The 17933-nt window shown below is 41.2% G+C and overlaps 1 protein-coding gene across 1 annotated transcript in view; it reads left to right on the top strand.

The window, feature by feature from the left end:
- GABRB2 (gamma-aminobutyric acid type A receptor subunit beta2) overlaps window positions 1-17933 on the top strand; it is a 243267-nt gene that overhangs the window by 189882 nt on the left and 35452 nt on the right. The gene's annotated exons all lie outside the window — the stretch shown is intronic.

Here is a 17933-nt window from a genome sequence, read left to right as displayed (position 1 = left end):
TTATCAGGTTGGCTAATTGAATTTTGCTGATAAGGGCTGAGACAGGGAGTCTGTTACCTCTGTATGTAAACACAGACCTAAAACTGAGTTTATTGCAAGCTGACTCGTGGTCCTGTAGCAAGTAAATTTGGAATTCTCATCACCTATCCAATCCAGCTTTGCTACACCAGCTTCATATTGTGCATCTTCCAGTGATACTGTGCTAATTTTTTTACAACCATCCCTCATTACTGACTGCAAACATGTACTGCTATGAAGAGAGATAGCAGAGCTGGCTTTGTCTGGGAGACAGCAAATGAAACCCCGCCCACCAATTTACCGAGAAAACCAGCGAACAGAGCACACAGCCTGCAAGTTGGTAAATAGTCGAGTTGGGAATAGCCCTTTAAGTACTATCACGGTTTCTATCACAATGATATGTCTATGGTAGTGGTGTATGAATTTTCAAATAAAAGTATATTATGGTCCTTTATACATAAAAGAAAACTTGTTTAGTGAATTAAAAATGGGCCAAAAGTACAGCCATCCCTTAATACATCCTGAGTAAATAGACGGTAAATCCATTGGCGCCATAAAAACGTGTTTTGATAAACAAGGGAAAGTAAGGGAGTAAATACCGTGTGTATAGCCTATACTTTCTTTATTAGTTTTACCACCTGTATAGGCATACTATATTGGAAAATAAGCCTTGTTTGATTTAAGTGTGGTCTCTGGCTTGTAGGAGAGAATATAAATTGAACAGCTGGCCTTCTGACCTGTTTTCATATTTGAAGCCGAGCAAGATCCTTGCTGCAAGGAATACAACGGAGCTTGCCAGTTATGAAAAAGAAATTGTTGAAACATACTCATTGTATTACTTTCTCTTTTTTTTTTTTTTCATTTTTGACTTTACGGTTAAACAATCTTTCAATATTTTTTTTTATTAGCCTGTTACAGAATGATATATAGAGAAAAGATAAGAATTTATTACCGTCGTGTTATCATATCACATCTAAATGATATGTTAGATATTATAAATGACATTCATTATTTAGGTTACGTATGATGCTTACTTTTTGGCTGATTCTTATTTAATATAATAGCAGAGACAATGCAGTATAATACCGTATATACTCGAGTATAAGCCGACCCGAATATAAGCCGAGGTCCCTAATTTTACCACAAAAAAACTGGGAAAACTTATTGACTCGAGTATAAGCCTGGGGGGGGGGGGGAATGCAACAGCTACTGGAAAATTTCAAAAATTTAAATGGTCAGAGTTTTGGAGTGCAGTAGGCTGGGGAAGGGGAGGGGGTGTTTTGGTTGTCTGTCTGCCCCTTCCCTGAGCTTGAGGACTGGGTTTTCCCCCCCACTTGGAATTCAACCAGGCTGAATATAGGGGATCTGCAGTGCTCCTATTAACCCCTTCCTGACGGAACAGGAGCCCCACAGATACCCTATATTCAGTAGACCGGGCACTATCAGACACAGGGATACCTAATGTGTTTGTGTTTCACAGTAATTTTCTACTTTTGTATGTATTCTAGGGAAAGGAGGGATTTAGAACTTTTATTTTTTTCAATATTTTTTTTTTTTTTTTGCACTATTTGATGGGAGATTCTATACATTAATATTGTGGCTGGTCATAGACCTCCCCTCCTAAAAAAAAATAAATATTTTTTTTTTCCTGACTCGAGTATAAGCTGAGGGGGGCTTTTTCAGCCCAAAAACTGGGCTGAAAAATTTGGCTTATACTCGAGTATATACGGTAATATTCAAAATTGCTTGCCGATTTTTTTTTTCATGTTCTCAGTTGATACCATACCAAGGAAAAAAAGAATCTGGTGGTTGTTTCCCCTTCTGTGCTGTTTCTAGGACCTTTCAACCAATTCCACTCCCCTTGTTGGTGCTGCACCAGAAACCCAGTTGCAAAACTTGTAGGACCAACCAAGGCTGGGTTCCCTCTTTGGGGGCATTCACACAGAGTAAAGTGGTGCTGATTTAGAATGAGCGCTGATTAAAAAAAAAGTCACATTGAGTTCAATGGGTTCCATCTTCCGTGCGGAACACATTGAAATCAATGGGTTAAAAATCCTCCCATTGATTTCAATGGAAGACAGAACCCATTGAAGTCAATGGGAGTCTTTATCAGCGCTGATTCTGCCGCGAGTTATCGTGGCAGAATCAACACCACTTTATTACATGTCAATGTCCCCTTTCAGGCTGGGGCCCCATGGGCCGTAAACGCTGCAATTTGCCGGCGATTTACAGTAACTGAAGTGGATGGGATTCTTGTTTTGGAAATTGCAGCATGTCAATTATATCTACAGAAACGAGTCTTCCTCGTAGATATAAGTATAGTAGAAGGTCCGCGGAGGAAAACTCTGCGAACTTTCTGTTTAAAGTGCTGCGGGAAGAACCGCGATGTGTTCCCACCGCAGTTTTTCTGGCAGCGCTTTATAGCTGCGGGTCTTCCCGTGGGGCCTTATCCTCAAAAAGCATTATAGCAGTCACATGTCCTCTTTCATTGGTATGCAGAAATCACCAATTATTATTTATATTAATAACATCTGTGCATTAATAGGATATTTGTACTGACTCAGCTTAAAAAACCCATAATATAATATCCATATAATATCCTTACTGGTAAACCTCTATTTCAATATAAAGACGAAACCCTAAAGGCAGCCATTACAGTGAGAATACTCTGTCTAGAAAGCGTTACTATATTGTAACCAATTACCGTTCCTGACGGCTGAGGAGCGGGAATTCGAGACAGATGGAGAGATCCCAGCACTTTCCCCTGGAATAGGAGATGGAAGAAGAGATGAATAACAATTATTCTTCTTACTTTACATCCTTCCCTCAGCGGACTCGCTTTTTTTTTTTTTTTTTTTTACCCAGAAACCCCTTTGAGACTTAGCCCGCTTATAGTGGAAAAACTTCATTTTGTGTCTGAGATTTTTCTGCAGTTTTTTCAGCTAAAGCCAGAAGTGGATTTAACAGAAGGTTAAAGTATAAGAGTTACTTTGTTTCTCATTACTTTAGGCCAGCACCACCCATAGTGTAAACGCCGCATTAGGATCCGTAAAGTGGATGGGATTCTGGATAATCCCATCCACACATTGCAGAAAATAATCCAAAGTATAAATGCTGCAACTTGAAAAACACTTGCGTTTTTGCAAATTGCAGCATGTCAGTTATACCTATGGAAATGCTGGCGTTTTTCATATATATGTGATAGAAGCAGTAAATCCACAGAGGATAACATTGCAGACTTTCTGTGAAAAGCGCTGTGGGAAAAACCAGGACGTTTTTCCGCCATGTCTCTTGCCACAGTGCTTTCTGGATGTGGCCTGCCACTTAGGGCCTTAGGCCTGGTTCACATCTGCATCAGTAATCTGTTCGGGGGAGTCCACATGGGGACCCCCCCCCCCCCCCCGAACGGACTACTGAACACATTGGCAAGCGGTGTGCAGTGAAAGCACATATACCCCATAGACTACATTGGGGTCTGTGTGCTTTTCGCACAGTAAAAGTAGTTCACGATCTACTTTCCTGTCTGCATGACTAATGCACTGTCAGCTTTTTAGCATTATATAAAACTGCCGGTATCCAAGGTCCTCTTTAAAAACTCCCTACTTAGTGATGTGTCCATGAACTCTCAAGCTGACTAATTAAAGCCTGATTGTAGGGACACTCCCCATTAACATGGCGATAAGTTACACCCAATTGTCAATTTATTTATAGACTTTATAGGAGGAAATACTGGAAAAGTCTAACATACATTGTCTACCAATAAGTATTTGGACACCTGTGGTCCGAGCGGCAATTACAGCCTCAACCCACCGGGGCTTTCCACAAGTCCTTGTATGACGGCTAGAGTTATTTTATTCCATTCGGCTTGGAGAAGACAGGTAAGTTCTTTCACCAACTTTGGTCGGCTGCTGCACCCCTTAGTTCGGCGATCCAACTCGTCCCAGAGGTGCTCAATAGGGTTCAAGTCTGGGCTCTAGGCAGGCCAATCCACTCATTTAACCTGATTGTCACTGTACCAAGCCATGGTAGACCTCACTACATGGCAGCTGGCGTGGTCATCCTGGACGTAACATTGGTCCGACCCATAGAACCGCCATAATGTAGGAAGCACCCTGTTATCTAAAATAGTGCAATAGGTGTCGGTATTGAGTTTACCATGTACTGGGACCAAGGGTCCATACCAGGAGAAACACCCCCCAGACCATAACTCCACCTCCGCCGAACTTTACTGGGTGTCCAAATACTTATTAGTAGACAGTGTATAGTTGTGAGAGAAGAAGACCCAAAATTGTTATCTATGTGAAATCCAAGTATTTAATAAAACCGTCACGTCAGGAGAGGTGAAAGATCTTCTGTGAAATGCTTCTTTCTTCAGCAAGATGAAAACATACGGCATTTCAGGAAATGTTTACTGTGTGTTTTTTTTTCCTTCTTTTAACTAGATCTCCATTATACGACTCTTTATGCAGGTTTGTTTTAATCTAATCTAGTTTGTTTACCAGATATCCCAATTGTATTATTAAATGGAATTTCACATCAAGGCTTCGCCATTTCCTGTAATAAAATGGAGAAAAAAAAAAAAAAAAACTATATAAACTGTATAATTTCAAAGTGCTATTTTATATTTCAAAGTAAAATACGATTCTCTTGAACAAGACAGAGATGAACTTCAAAAGCTGTGCAATTTATCTAAGAAAAAATATCCTAGCAGTCCATTAAATGGTCTCCCCAACAGGACCGACGTACCAATCATTACTTCTGCACCACGGCCAAATGGAAAAGGATAAAGAGCCGGGGAAAAGCAAATGTATAGCAAAATATATGAGGCAAGGCGCGGTGTCGGATGAAGAATGTAGATCGAAATTCAATACTACTCATAAATATAAGTGAAATAATGTAGTTATATGGCTTTACAGAGAGCAGTTAGGTTCCTTGTATTATTGATTGAGTGTCCCAGATTCCAGGCTATTGTGTCTCATTTTCAGACTGGTATATCGCTGTCTGATGGGCCTATCTGCAAGAAGAATTATGTAGATGAATTCAGCTTTGACCTCTAGCTATGCCCATACAGAAATGTGTTATCCGTCCTTGGGAATCACTCGTAATAACCTCAGGCTAAGTACCAAGGGCTATACTAATAAGTGAATGACACACATTCTTTAATGTTTCTTCTCAAAAGCTTTTAAATGATGGTGCAGGTATGAATATCGGAATAGATGTACTCGTGAGGTAGAGACGCCTCTAAATATTGTACAGTAGGAATAATGCAAGGCTACGTAAGTTGAGGGACATGGTATAAGTAAAACATGTCTGCTCTGATGTGACATATATTTGTTTAATAGGGAATTACTGTATATACTCGAGTATAAGCCACATTTTTAAGCACAGTTTTTGTGCTGAAAAAGCCCCCCTCTGCTTATTCTCGAGTCAAGCAGAAAAAAAAAATTCGGGGGGGGGGGGGGGGGGGAGACAACGACCCGTCCTCAAGCTCAGGGAAGGGGCAGACAGACAACCAAAACACCCCCTCCCCTTTCCCAGCACCCAGGAACTACTGCACCCAAATACCATTTTAATTTTTGAAATTTTCCAGTAGCTGCTGCATTCCCCCCCCCCCCCCCCCCCCCGGCTTCTACTCGAGTCAATACGTTTTCCCAGTTTTTTGTGGTAAAATTAGGGGGGTCGGCTTATACTTGGATCGGCTTATACTTGAGTATATACGGTACTCGACCTACTGTAACTTAAACATACAACTTAAAAGTCTTAAGGGGGTTGTATGACAGGTACATTTTTAATTTTTACCAAAGAAAAATCAATTATTTATTTATTTATTTTTAAAAAAAGCTATACTCACCGAATCTCCAACCCCCACCTCCCTGCATCACGGATGATCTACCATTGGCTACGTCCTGGTCCATTTTGACACGTAGCCAACTGTTAAGCATAGTTGTAACTTGTCTCATCCATTATTGGTTATGTTGTATTTTCTGAGTGTCTGAGAGGACCAGAAAGAAGAGACCACTACTGAGATGATGAAGAGAAGGAATTCAGCTATTAAGCTGGTCAACATTCTAAAGCTGTCTATAAACCCTCAGAGACTACTGGCTATTAGTAGACCCCATTCACATCGGTGAGATTTAGGATCAAATGTGTGTCTGTTCTTATACAAATTCAAGCCAATCTTACTGATTTCAGTGGAGTTCTCATGTTTATGGGAGTGTTCCTACTTTTCCATCTAAATGTCAGAGGATTGAAGGGATGGGCCTGTTGGGTTTTAATATGCCTTATTGTTTGTTATCAATGGAGATTACCCACTTCCAAAGGTGTCCGGCAGTGGTGTGTTCTCCTTTCTCCATCGAGAACACATTCATACTTAACTTGGAGGGTGGGAGTGTGAGTGTAGTAACTGTTCCAATGGTTCCATGTTTCCTACAGACTTTGGATGGTAGTTTTTCTAGACTTATCCTTATGTTGGTCTTCTCACAGACAGAAGTTGAGGTGCCTTGATGTTAGGCCCAATTTATGATGCAGGAGACTTGTGTCAGTTTATTAGGTGTCTCTTGTGAATCAATTTAGTTCAGCAGATAGTCACACAACATGGTGTCAACATTTCATATAAATACATGCGCAATCTTTGCACCATGGACAGGAGTGGGGTTTGCTCCTTACTAGCTACTCTTATCCTCAGTCCCTTTCTTCTCTGGTGAACATGGGTGACCCTAGTCCCCTTACCAGGGCAGAAATTCGGCCCTTAATTTCAGCCACCATGCAGGACTCATTTCTGTCTTAAGCACAGGACATCTCTAAAACACTAATATCTTACTTGTCTGCAAGTTTTTTGGGGATCAATGGCATGGGGTATCTCAGGATAAATGGGTTAGCTGCCATTAAACTGAAGAATACAATAGAGATGAGCGAGTACTATTCGATCGAATACCTCCCGGCCATAGGTATTTGTGTAAGCAGCCGAATATTTGATACGCTTCACCCCTTGGTATTTGGCCGCTTACACGAATACCTATGGCCGGGATGTATTCGATCAAATAGTACTCGCTCATCTCTAGAATACAACTGACTCCAACTTGTTCCTTCAGGTTAGTCTTCTCAAGTGATCTAGACTAGCTAAAGGTATTGTCAAGCTATCAACTCCTTCCACCTTCTAGAAACAAGTTAAAAAATACTCCTTCCTTTTCACAAACATCAATTTGTATAAAAATGTGCAAAACCTGTAAAATCAAGGGGAAAAAACTTTAAAAACTTTAGCAAACTAAGAAGTTGAGGGAGTCCGCATGGTGACCCTGCGAACGGAATTGATAAGCAGTGAGTTTATGAAAGCACATGGACCCCATAGACTATAATGGGATCCATGTTTTTTTCCACGCAGTGTCCACACGGATCATGCGGAGAGAAAAGTTGTTCTTGAACTACTTTCCTCTCCACATGACTCATGTGGACACCGCGCGGAGAACACACAGACACTAGAGATGAGCGAACACTAAAATGTTCGGGGTTCGAAATCCGATTCGAACAGCCGCACTCTGTTCGACTGTTCGAACGGGTTTCAAACCCCATTATAGTCTGTGGGGGGAAATGCTCTTTTCAGGGGTAGGCAACGTTCGAACAAATTATACTTACCAAGTCCACGAGTGAGGGTCGGGCTGGATCCTCCATGCAGTCTTCTCTTTGCAGCATCCCCGCGGCGTCTTCTGGCTGTTCATTCACTCTGCCAGGCATCGGGCCTGGGCAGAGCCAACTGCGCATGCTCACACTAGAAGTGGACATGCGCAGTCGGCTCTGCCCAGGCCTGATGCCTGGCAGAGTGAATGAACAGCCGGAAGACGCCGCGGGGAAGCTGCACGGAGAAGACTTCTAAAGGTAGGAGAAGAACCAGCATTGATTGGCCGACTGTATAGCATTCAGCCAATCAATGCTGGTTCTGCATCGAACTTTTACATTCGAACAGCGAGTGGTACTCGATCGAGTACAAGTATTTCGACTACCTACTCGATCGAGTACTACTCGCTCATCTCTAACGGACACCATTATAGTCTATGGGGTCCATGTGCTTTCATAAGCTCACTGCTTGTCAATGCATTCGATATTCCGTTTGGGGGGGGTCCCTCTCTGGACTTCCCAAAATGAATACCGAACGCAGATGTGGACCAGGCTTTAGTCAAGGTGAGACATAGTTTCTGTAGAACACTACATCTACCAAGGTAATCCCTTGGATGTCCATCTCCACTGCACTTCCATTGTGTTTCTGATCGATTGGGTGGTAGAATAGTTACTTATTATTAAATCTAATGTCTTGTACAAGCAGGCAGAACTGAATGATGTTCTTCTAATGCAATCTGTCAAGTAGAGAAAGTTAGTCATCAGCTGTCATTTTCCAGAACCGAAATGCGCTCATTAATTAAATTAGTAATAAAATGTGTGCATTGGAATTAATTCAGCGTATTAGATTTCGAGTTACCGAATCCATTGAAAATCGTATTCTATGTTATGGTCATGCGAAAGATTTTTTTAGGCATCTGGCTCATTGCCACTTACTACTTCCTCAGCTGTAATCAAGCTGAATACAGAAATAAATAGTTGTAACCCCAATGCATAGTGTTATTATTCTTGTTATGTCGGCTTATACAATGATAGAAATATACACTGTATTTTTCAGATTCTTATCCTATTTTTCTCATGTATTGAAATGGCAGCCAATTTAATCGTTTTCTTGGCTTGGCAGTCGTAATATTTTGACCCATGTATTAAATAATTAGGTTTTTTTTCACCAAGAAGCTTGTGTAAATGAGAATTTAGGTTTCTCATTCGCTGCAAAAAAATTAGAGAAATTTTGTATATTTGATATTTTCGACCATTTGTAGATTTACACAATTGGATTATTTCCATATGCATTTCAGGGTAACCTACTGTATGACCTATGTGATTTCACACAATGCTGTGTCGATAGCCAAAGCTACATTGTGCTTCATTATTTTTATATTAGTGATATTATTTTGAATGTCATTCTTATGGTCAAAAATTTGTTATTGTGGATCATCATATTATGTGTTGTGGCCTACCTATGGTAACCATATGCTAGTTGCTGTATTAAACGTGCACTTGCCTAAAAATTATGGAAAGTTCAGGTGATGTATGACACTTAGTGGTGATGCCTAATTCACATCTGTGTTTGGTAATCCATTCGGGAAGTCCGCATGGGGACCCCCCCAAATGGACTACCAAACGCACTGGCAAGCGGTGTGCAGTGAAAGTACATGGACCCCAGAGGCAATGATGTCCTGTGCTTTACGCAAGTCATTCGGACATGAAGGTAGATCACAAAGTACTTTTCTGCCCGCATGTTCCGTGCACGGAGAGCACACGGACCCCATTATAGTCCATGGGGTCCATGTGCTTTCATAAGCTCACCACTTGCCAATGCATTTGGTATTCCATTTGCGGGATCCCCATGTGGACTCCCCAAATGGATTACCAAACATAGATGTGAACAAGGCATAACTCGTGTACAACTATTGATAATCTGTAATCTGGACATCCAAACTATATGTATTTATTTAATCCCGGTAGAGTAGACACCTAAATTTTGTGGGTGTCTACATGTATATGTGATTTGTGATCAAATATTTTGTAAACTGTTAATTGATGAGTGTTATTTAGCTTTCTATGTGTCTTTGTTGCATATATGAGATGAACCACACTAGTCATTCATGAGTGATGCCGGCCCTCTTTTCTCTGTTGTATGGTCATATCCATTAGCACCCTGTCAAGTAGGGTTGAGCGATTGGGATCAGAAAAGATCGGATTCCAATAGGCGATTGAGTAAATTTCACGATCGCGATCAGAATTCCGATCCCGATCTTTTCCAGCAGGATCAAGGTCGGAGGTTATCTCAAGATTGGCTCAACCCTAAAAGTGACTTTTCCCATAGAGAAGCATTGACTAGGGTTGAGCGATCGGGATCTGAAAAGATCAGATTCCGATCGGTGATTGAGCAAATTTCACGATTGGGATCGGGATCGGCTGGAAAATGATCAGAAATCAAATTTTAAAATTGATCCTGAAATCTCAAGATCGGCTCAACCCTACTGTCAAGGCAAAAGACCAGTAAGCTGGTTAGAGAAAATCTTTAAAATTCTGTAATCTGCTTTAACTCTTTATATTTACAAAAATATTCAACTTTTAATTGTCTTTAAATGTAAGCATGTTCATAAGAAAGCCCCTTTAAGCATCGGATGGACATAGGAAGTCATTTTACACAATGTGCTAAGAACAGAACCCAAGCTGACCATTGTATTTAAATGATATATCCAGGCAGCCATCATGATGTCTAGTTAACAACCACCTCTTGGACACGGTCGTTTGGATGCCTAATTAATTGTAGTTGTGGTGCGTGAAGTGAAGGTAAGCATGCCCTAGGTAGACCTTAGCCTGACAGCTGCTCTACTGCTCAGCATAACTTATTCATCTAAAGACTTTGTATCTCCGAACTTCATTTTCCAGCGATTGCTTCTTTACGTCTTCGAATTTATTTGACATTTGAAAAAACTCACATTTTGTTGTATGCAAAAAATTATAAAAAAATATATCCCAAGATAATGGTTGCTAATAGTCTGTAATAGGCAGGTATTGGATTAAACAATGGGATGCTATCTATGGGTTTCTTTATTATGGAATCTTTAATGTTTCCTCTAATTAACGGGGACATCTCCTGGATTGTTTAACAAGCGAAGACCAATTTGGCATTTCCTTTTCTACTGTTAAGAATAACAGATGTTTCTGTATCCTATTAAACAACTGTTGTTTAGTTTTAAGTCATTGTCTTATGCATAATGAGGATTATCTAAAGCATTGCAGCCAGTTGACATTTGGACAAATGTAAACACATTGCTAATAATTTGTTACTTTATATAAAAACAAATACAGATATGGAGCTTCACATATTGCTTTGCTTATTTGACAGTTGTAGATGCATAAAAACAATAAAATATCAGCATATATGTATGTTCTATCTATCTATCTATCTATCTATCTATCTATCTATCTACTATCTATATCTATATCATCTATCTGTCTATCTATCTATCTATCTATCTATCTATCTATCTATCTATCTATCTATCTATCTATCTATCTATCTATCTATCATCTATGTACTATCTATATCTCTATCATCTATCTATCTGTCTATCTATCTCCTATCATCTATCTATCTATCTATCTATGTACTATCTATATCTCTATCATCTATCTATCTATCTATCTATCTATCTATCTATCTATCTATCTATCATCTATGTACTATCTATATCTCTATCATCTATCTATCTGTCTATCTATCTCCTATCATCTATCTATCTATCTATCTATCTATCTATCTATCTATCTATCTATCTATCTATCTATCTGTATAGCCCTCTTTAACTTCAATTATGCATCTATTTTAGAGGTCTATAAACTTTTATGAGGACCCTGTTGGGTGAAAAAGAAAGTTTGCCTTATGTTCCATATCAGCTCTTCTCATGGTGCCCTGATTTTGTGTTTGCTGAAAGTCTGACATCCACCAATCTGATATTAATGGGTCATCGATACTAAGGTCCCATTAAACTAGTCCTTTTCAATATTCCATGATATTTTGCGTGAAGAACACAGTGGCGTATATGTATTAAGTGATAATAAGTAGAGATGAGCGAACAGTGTTCTATCGAACACATGTTCGATCGGATATCAGGGTGTTCGCCATGTTCGAATCGAATCGAACACCGCGTGGTAAAGTGCGCCAAAATTTGATTCCCCTCCCACCTTCCCTGGTGCCTTTTTTGCACCAATAACAGCGCAGGGGAGGTGGGACAGGAACTACGACACCGGGGGCATTGAAAAAAATTGGAAAAAGTCATTGGCTGCCGAAATCAGGTGACCTCCATTTTAGACGAATAGTGGATTTCAAATCCGGGTCATATGAGAATGTGAACTTTGTGACTATGAGACAGGGATAGCTGTACAGGCAGGGATAGCTAGGGATAACCTTTATTTAGGGGGGAATGTTATTAAAAATAACTTTTTGGGGCTCTATCGGGTGTGTAATTGTGATTTTTGTGAGATAAACTTTTTCCCATAGGGATGCATTGGCCAGCGCTGATTGGCCAGAGTACGGAACTCGACCAATCAGCGCTGGCTCTGCTGGAGGAGGCGGAGTCTAAGATCGCTCCACACCAGTCTCCATTCAGGTCCGACCTTAGACTCCGCCTCCTCCAGCAGAGCCAGCGCTGATTGGCCGAATTCCGTACTCTGGCCAATCAGCACTGGCTAATGCATTGTATTGGCGTGATGAAGCAGTGCTGAATGTGTGTGCTTAGCACACACATTCAGCTCTACTTCATTGGGCTAATAGAATGCATTGGCCAATCAGCGCTGGCCAATGCATTCTATTATCTTGATGAAGCAGAGTGTGCACAAGGGTTCAAGCGCACCCTCAGCTCTGATGTAGCAGAGCCGAGGCTGCACAAGGGTTCAAGCGCACCCTCGGCTCTGATGTAGCAGAGCCGAGGGTGCACTTGAACCCTTGTGCACCCTCGGCTCTGCTACATCAGAGCCGAGGGTGCGTTTGAACCCTTGTGCAGCCTCGGCTCTGCTACATCAGAGCCGAGGGTGCGCTTGAACCCTTGTGCACCCTCGGCTCTGCTACATCAGAGCCGAGGGTGCGCTTGAACCCTTGTGCACACTCTGCTTCATCAAGCTAATAGAATGCATTGGCCAGCGCTGATTGGCCAATGCATTCTATTAGCCCGATGAAGTAGAGCTGAATGTGTGTGCTAAGCACACACATTCAGCACTGCTTCATCACGCCAATACAATGCATTAGCCAGTGCTGATTGGCCAGAGTACGGAATTCGGCCAATCAGCGCTGGCTCTGCTGGAGGAGGCGGAGTCTAAGGTCGGACCTGAATGGAGACTGGTGTGGAGCGATCTTAGACTCCGCCTCCTCCAGCAGAGCCAGCGCTGATTGGTCGAGTTCCATACTCTGGCCAATCAGCGCTGGCCAATGCATTCTATTAGCCCGATGAAGTAGAGCTGAATGTGTGTGCTTAGCACACACATTCAGCTCTACTTCATCGGGCTAATAGAATGCATTGGCCAATCAGCGCTGGCCAATGCATTCTATTAGCGTGAACTGAGTTTGCACAGGGGTTCTAGTGCACCCTCGGCTCTGCTACATCAGATTGCTACATCTGATGTAGCAGTGCCGAGTGTGCATCAGATGTGTAGTTGAGCAAAACTGACTCAGCACTGCTAAGTCTCTGCATTCGCATAGGAATGCATTGGCCAGCCTTCGGCCAATCAGCGCTGGCTCTGCCGGAGGAGGCGGAGTCTAAGGTCGGACCTGAATGGAGACTGGTGTGGAGCGATCTTAGACTCCGCCTCCTCCAGCAGAGCCAGCGCTGATTGGTCGAGTTCCGTACTCTGGCCAATCAGCACTGGCCAATGCATTTCTATGGGGAAAAGTTAGCTTGCGAAAATCGCAAACTGACAGGGATTTCCATGAAATAAAGTGACTTTTATGCCCCCAGACATGCTTCCCCTGCTGTCCCAGTGTCATTCCAGGGTGTTGGTATCATTTCCTGGGGTGTCATAGTGGACTTGGTGACCCTCCAGACACGAATTTGGGTTTCCCCCTTAACGAGTTTATGTTCCCCATAGACCATAATGGGGTTCGAAACCCATTCGAACACTCGAACAGTGAGCGGCTGTTCGAATCGAATTTCGAACCTCGAACATTTTAGTGTTCGCTCATCTCTAATAATAAATGACCCAACAGGAGTACGGCAGTGACCTCTTAATAAATCAGGTGCATTCCAATGTGCCAAAATGTAAATTGACACCAGTCAGGAACTGGTGTAGATTTCCTATATAATTCCTGTTTTGAGTCATAATAAATATGTGTGGCTGAGCCATCCCCATCCTGAACCACTTAAGTGAGGTGCAGAATGGGAGATGTCATGTCTTTGATACAAGAGAGGACCTTGTACCAAAGATGTGCCACATTATCACATATCTATTACACTTCAGATAAATGGCATTAACTAGGCAGATGTCCATTACTGTGTGTCCATCACATAACTGGATTGTATATCACATGACCAAGGACTATATATCACATGGACATGGACTGTATAGCACACGACCACGGACTGTATATCACATAACCATGGACTGTATATCACATGACTATGGACTGTATATCACATGACTATGGACTGTATATTACATGACCATGGACTGTATATCACATGACCATGGACTGTATATCACATGACCATGGACTGTATATCAAATAACCATGGACTGTATAGTACATGACCATGGAATGTATATCACATGACTATGGGCTGTACATCACATAATCATGGACTGTATTATCACATAATCATGGACTGTATATGACATGACCATGGACTGTATATCACATAATCATGGACTGTATATCACATGACCATGGACTGTATATCACATGACCATGGACTGTATATCACATAACCATGGACTGTATATCACATGACTATGGACTGTATATCACATGACCATGGACTGTATATCACATGACCATGGACTGTATATCACATGACCATGGGCTGATTTTTATTCACTAGAAGTAAGCAGAATGAATGGCAACAAACAGAGATCTAGAAAACTATGAGAATTGATACAGAAAATATATTGAACAATTGTAGCAGTTTTCATGATATAAAAACGCCTGTAATGACAAATTCTGCTACCAGTGTACTGTACCAAGGGGTGGGCATACTATATGTGCAGAGCTAATGAATTTCATAGTTACATACATAGTAGATGAGGTTGGATGAAGACATCAGTCCATCAAGTCCAACCTATAACCCTACAGTCCCCTACAGTGTTGATCCAGAGGAAGACAAAAATCCCCATGAGGCTCATGCCAATTTCCCCATTTCAGGGGAAAAAAATTCCTTCCCAACTCTAATCTGCCAGTCAGTATAAAAACCCTGGATCAACGTGTCCTTAAAAATTACAAGCAGACTGATAAGAAGACATACATGATGGGTAAAGGGTGCTCTATGATGAGATTTTCTAAAGCAAGGAGTTCTAAACTGTTCATCCACATGGAAGCCCCTGCTGGCTGTGTCCGCCCCTGTGTATAGAGCATCTTGTCTAGTTAGCAAACACCTCTTGGACACAGTTGTTTAAAGGTCTAATTAAATGGCCACTGCGGTGCATGAAGTGAAGGTAAGCATGCCCTAGGTGGACCTTAGCGTGACAGCTGCTCTACTGCTCAGCATAACTAAAGGCTAAAGGCATCTAATGTTGTTAATTCTAAAAAGACTACTAAGGAAACCTTTATTATAACTGATGATGTATAACAGGTTCTCTGGGACTATACAATTCTATTCTAACCTCTTGAATCCATATCGATAAGCACAATAAAGGAGCCCAGTTAAACATTGATGGTTCAGTGTTCTTTGTACAGACTGTAGAAAGTTATGGTATTTAACTGAAACATTGGCACTACTAACACTTTAAAGTACTGTACATGTTACAATATACAATTTGTATATGGAGAGATACATTAGAAATGATGGTTATTGGATCTGGCTTTTTTTTATGTAGATTGTGAGCTCCTATCAGTATGTCTTTAGAGTATGGGAGGAAATCCACGCAAACACATGGAGTACATACAAACTCCTTGCAGATGTAGTCCTTAGCAGGTTTGGAACCCAGGACTCCAGTACTACAAGGCTGCAGTGCTAACCACTGAACCACTGTGTCGCCCCGAGCTGGCTTTTTCAGTTCTCATCAGGAGTAGAAATGAGCGAGTAGTACTCGATAGAGTAGGTATTCGATCGAATATTACAGTGTTCGATCGAATACTACGGTATTCGAAAAACTCGTACTCGATCGAGTACCACTCGCTGTTCGAATGTAAAAGTTCGATGCAGAACCAGCATTGATTGGACGAATGCTATACAGTCGGCCAATCAACGCTGGTCTTTCTCCTACCTTTAGAAGTCTCCGTGCAGCTTCCCCGCATGTCTGCGCAGTCTGCTTGTAGTGCGGGCATGCACCGTCGGCTCTGCCCAGGCCCGATGCCTGGCAGAGTGAATGAACAGCCAGAAGACGCCACGGGGACGCTGCAAGGAGAAAACTGCACGGAGGATCCAGCCCGACCCTCACTCGTGGACTTGGTAAGTATAATTTGATCGAACGTCGCCTACCCCTGAAACGAGCATTTTCCCCCATAGACTATAATAGGGTTCGATATTCGATTCGAGTAGTCGAATATTGACGGGCTACTCAAAACAAATATTGAACCTCGGACATTTTACTGTTTGCTCATCTCTAATCATGAGTAGTAAATGTAATTACAATATAACTCTAATATATCCTCCTCTGTTTGAGAACTAGGAGAAACACTTTGAGAATTAGTCTTTGTATTTTCTTGTTATTTGTATTATGGAACGAGAAAGACATCATAGAAGTATTGTAACTACCAAAGCAGTAAGTCATAGTCACAGAGTGTTATTGGAACGCACACAAAACAACATACCATTTTCTATCATCAAACTACAAGCCTATGCAGAATAAAAACTTATAGTGTACATATTAAAAAAAATCCATTTTTGTTATACAAGTAGAAGAGAAAAAAATTTTTTTTAAAAAATAATTTTTTGTAATCGGCGCATTGGTTCAGGATCGGTATAAGTTTAAGGTAAGAGCGAAATTCCCAGTGAGCCAATTCTACTAGATACTCAGAAGTGAGGGAAAAGAAAGGCAAGTAATGTGGAAGAGGGGTGGGGGAAGGGGAAAGCTATGGGGGAGGGTAAGAGTTAGAAATGAGTAGGAGTTACTATGGACCTAGGTGAAAGAAAAATCTTGAATTCTAGAGAAATATATTGGTGGTCATCTCTTAAACCATGAATGTGTGTCTTGAGGTATCAAAAATGAGAATGGCCTGTCCAGCTGATCCGTTCCTCAAATCGTGAGATTTGGTTGGCTTTATTAATCCACTGCTTCTTAGCTGGGGGGGGGGGGGGATTTTTGAAGCTTATTCAGGGGGGCCAAGGTTTTTGCTTGGCCCCCTGTTCATTTAACATTGAATGGTTTATGGCCGGGGTCCCATGTTGCATAAATGTAGAGTTTTGGCTGCCAGATTACTTCCCACCAAAAAACTGTTTTTCAGTAGATTGTATTTACTCAATTAACCTATACAATTCGTTCTACAAAATAAAAATTCTCATATAGCTAAGAGAAATTGAAAATTTGAAGAAAAACAAAATATCTGTTTTTTCCAGGTTATAAAGAACCTGTTACAAAGCAAATAGAGTGTAATCCTCAGGCGGATTGTTATAGAGCAATGAGAAGCCGAGCAGATTGATATGTAGATTAGCGAGAAAAGATTCAGTATAACATGTCATTTATCCATTTACGTATATCTGTACTCATCCCTAACATACAACATTGAGCAAAAAAAAATAAAATAAAAAGAATAGGCAGGTGTGGTAAAAATGCTGCAAAAAATAGTTATTTTGTCATTCTAAATTGAATCAACATTTGGTGTGACCACCCCTTGGAGGAGGAGTTTTAGAAGTGATGATATTACCCCCACAAACACCTGATCAGCAAGTCTGTCTCGGATTACCTACACACACAAGGATTTGAGCAAGTCTGTTCAAGTCAAGATCAAATCAAGTCTGTTCAAGTCAAGATCTTGGCTTAGGGCTAGTTCATAAGGGGCCAAAGGGGTGGATTTTGACAGCGGAATCCACATCATAATCTGCCCCTTTACAATGGTGGTCTATGGAGATCACTAGCGTTCTTTTTTCCGCGGAAAGAAACGAGCTGCCCTTTCTTCAGGCGGAAGCCACGACTCGCTGATC

The sequence above is a fragment of the Leptodactylus fuscus genome, chromosome 5 (genome assembly GCF_031893055.1).
Source record: "Leptodactylus fuscus isolate aLepFus1 chromosome 5, aLepFus1.hap2, whole genome shotgun sequence".
Classification (NCBI taxonomy): domain Eukaryota; kingdom Metazoa; phylum Chordata; class Amphibia; order Anura; family Leptodactylidae; genus Leptodactylus; species Leptodactylus fuscus.
Note: the sequence above shows the minus strand (reverse complement) of the source record. Positions and strands in the feature narration are given on the sequence as shown.